The following is a 4,068-nucleotide window of genomic DNA, read 5'->3' as shown; positions in this document are numbered from 1 at the left end:
AATCCCCATAGCCTACACATCATAATCCCCGCATAACAATAAGGAGAAGCCAAAGAATCGACCGAGTACTTACGGGAGGATTCGTGCTTTTGCTTGTTGGGATTTTGCCTCCAATCCTTGATAGGTTCAGATTCGATTTGATTCTCGCTTGCAAACTTCTCTAGGAAGGTCTTCTTATATATTTCCTCTGGCTCGGGCAAATGATACATTTGCCTTAGGTCATCTGGCTTGAATGATCCGAAAATCCTCCCATCTCTGGTATTAAAAGTTCTGTCCAAGATGGGGATTTCTTCAATCGCCCATCGCACAACGTCTGTACAGGGAAGAATCTGTTCTCTGGCCGCTATCCTGTGAAGGAAAGAGTCGGCCAAATCTTTGCGAGTTGCATCAGACTTCTTGAGTAAGTCCACACTAGCTTCTGTCACTATCTTTTCCGGTTGCTCAGCTTCAATTAAGTTATAAGTGCCTTGCCAAGTAACTCTGGTGAGCCCCGTGCATGTAGTATCGGATATTAGGCCCTTCTTCTTGTTTGCGGCCGCTTGTCTTGCAATTGGTGTTGCGGAAGCACTTGCAGTCTTCTTTGACTTCTTTCCCATTTTCTCAGGTCTAGCTTCTATGAATGAATTCTGCACAAAGATGCAATTGGGCGTAATACACAGAGATAGCGATGAAAAACTCTTAAGTGATACAACACATATGAATAGATGCGTAACTGAAGGATTTATCTTTTAAAATGGGCGCGGATACAATCCGTAAAAGATTTTAGGACATGATCTTATTAATTAGCCGTTTTCAATCTGTCATTCCTTAAATGCCCATTATATCGTTATTTGGGTGAACGATTCACTTAAGCATGCAATGGACGTTTTGACGGTTGAGCATAGATGAAGGATTGCGTGAGCGATCAAGCTTTTATTACAAATGAATTGTGCCATCCCATCACTTAACATCTCTTCGTTGAAAACCGTGCTTTGTCGGATCGCAATCGGGGGTATGATTAGTGCGCTTTAATGGTGTGTATTGGATATCACCGATTTCCGAATGCGGTATCGCATCGGCGAAAAGCTTTGAGCGCAATAAGACTTGGGTGAGATTGTCGCCGATACCCGATTCCTGATTGCGCATCGCATCGGGACAAGTCTTTGGGAACATCAAAACTGTTGTAGCGTGTCGCCGATCATCGAATTCGCCGAATGCGTATCGCGTCGGGACTATTGGCATGGGGCATTATAACATGTACATGGAATTTCGCCGATCGCCGAATGCGCCGAATGTGCATCGGCGGAAAGCTTTGGGGTGCTTAATTATAATTCATGTGTCATTGCGATATGCGATCTTGCGATCGCTTTATCGCAATGAAAAATCATTACATGATTTCTTTTTAAGGGTTTTTCCAAAAAGTTTTATAAAACACATTTATTCATTTATTGGACTTTTTTGGATTATAATAGCATTGATACCAGATTAAATTATAAAGGGACCCATTTCATACGTTAATATTTATAAGTAAAGATGATATGAAATGGGGGGTTGTTGTAGAGCACAACACCTTCATAGGGTTCTTGACTACCCTTGCGTGTGCTGAACTCTGTTCGCTCTTCGCTACTCCTGCTCCGCCTCCTCGATACCAACCCTCATCAGATACTTTGATTGTTGTCATTAATTTTATTTTATTTTTTTGTTTTATTTACAAACTCAACACGTGTTAATTTGATTGGAAAAATGATTTTCAAGCATATACATTGAGTTTTCATCTAGAGCTGTTCATTTCTAGGATTATTTTTATGCTTTGAGGTCGTTTCCTCAATTTCAATCAATCTATGTAATTTCATCTCCATGACTTTTATTTAAAAAAATAGTTATCTTATCATTTTGGATATGACTTTTAATGACTTTTAAATTGATTGTTATTGATTCATTAGATACCTTTACTTTGTGGTTCTTACCTTAAACCATTATATGTTAATAAGATTTTCAATTTTTCATAAAAATATTACTTTATATAATTAAATTTCAACTTTTCAAACCAACAAATTTTTTAATATCTTAATTATTTTTTACAATTTGCAATTCTTCTTACCTCTAGGTATCTGTAAATTAGAGGAAGAGACACTCCAAGAGAATGGTTTTGTTATACGCAACCCCATGCATGTGCAACTTGAAACCTTACAATGTAATCATTAATTACAAATTTATGTGTTAATTATTAATATATTATTGGTCATGTGTTATATTATTGTGTACAAAATAAAGTTAGCAACTTTGAAGATATATTATTAGTCCATAGCTTTATAACATTTAATGAGATTGGGGGGAGGGTCTGAGTGTACAAAAAAATTCCTTGTGCAACTGACAAAAACTTTAGACTTGGGTTGGTCCTTGGATTCCATACTATTCTCTTTATAGAATTGGTGTTCATTAGTTTCTTTATGACCTCAATTATAGATAAGTGCATTGGGGAATGGAATTGTATAAATTTTAGGATATGAATAGTTACAAGTAGTATCCATTTGCAAAATGGTGAGGTAGCTTCAATATGGCCATGGTAGTCAAAATTAAATGTTGCGAAATCTATAAAAATAACATTCTTTATGTTTCTTCCCAATATTTATATGTCTCATTTGTTTATCAATTTTATGTTCGACACAATTTTTTTAGCATATTTATCATTTTTTTTATTATTGTTTTATTTCTATAGTAGTGATAGGTCAGATGTTTTAAAGTGTTGATATATTTTTTCATTTATTTATTCTTCTCATATTCCAATATTTATTTCAAGAAGATTGGACAATGAAATAGTTGTATTAAGTACAAGATGATAAATAAAAAATTTCGAATTATTCAAGTTTAAATATGATTTTTTATTTTTTACAACCATTTCAAAATCATATGTGGGTGTGTACAACTTTCTCCTCCTTGCTAATTGTTAAAGTATTCAATAATTAAATTTTCTATGTTACATTTACTATCCTCACAAAAGTATGATGAAAAGGGTGTCTCGGTTCAATTCTCATATATGCGAAGAAAATGTAATAGAATTATTTCACTTTTATATTCCTGAACTTGGCTAAACCTAATCTTATTAATTTTATATTCCTCAAATTTCTATGTTAATAGTTTGAATCCACCAAGTGTCGTGACAACATGTATTTAGCCATGCTAGTTAATTGTTATGTATTTATAACCATAAAAGGATATTAGCACATGCTGTACATGACATGGGAAGAGAAAGATCTAGATAAACAAATTTTGCTTTTTCTATTGATCAAGTGTATAATGCAAGAGCAAGTATCACCAAAGAGCTTTGGCATGTGATTTGAACAAATGCATATATTTTTGGCTTTTATCCACACATTCTTAGCACTTGGGAAAAACTCTACATGTGGTAGCCTTGCATGAAAATTCAAGACATTTCCATTTGAAAATCCATCTCCTTACATTTCAACATTTTTCATCAATGCCAAACAATTTATTTTCCTAGTCATTAGAATAAGAAAACCATCTGCATTTATTTCATGCTTCAATTATTGAAATGTATTCAAACTTACCACCTTTTAGTTGGTTCTTTTAAATAGGTTCTCTTAATGTATTTCAATGGAATGTTCTTCTAGTTATAATGAATGTACAATTAAAAATTAGATTCTCTCCAGTGCTCAATCCCCCTCTCATCTCACTATAAAAGGAATAACTATGTTATATCTTGTCTTTGAGATCGCGGTAGAGTTGGAAAGACATTGTTGAATTAGGTAACATGAAAGTTGTATTGTAATAATAGAAATCTAAATAAGAGCTAAAGAAAGGATTGATTCATTAAAAAATGTAACATACTCTTGAATGTAATTCCGTATTGAATCTATTATCTTACTACCTTGTTATTAAAAAAATTTAAAAAACATGTAATGATTATTAACTTTTGAGTAATTACATAACATTATATATTATATAACATCCAATATTAGAATATTAAAATAAAAATTTATCAAAACACAACATCCAATATTAAAATGTTAACAAAATCAAAATTTATTAAAACACAATATTTAATTAAGAGAAAAATATTCATTTTAT

This window comes from Pinus tabuliformis, chromosome 1_1 (assembly GCF_031772625.1).
Source record: "Pinus tabuliformis cultivar Carrire ecotype Pingquan chromosome 1_1, CPIR1, whole genome shotgun sequence".
NCBI lineage: Eukaryota > Viridiplantae > Streptophyta > Pinopsida > Pinales > Pinaceae > Pinus > Pinus tabuliformis.
The sequence above is the reverse complement of the archived record's forward strand: the minus strand, read 5'-3'. Positions refer to the sequence as shown.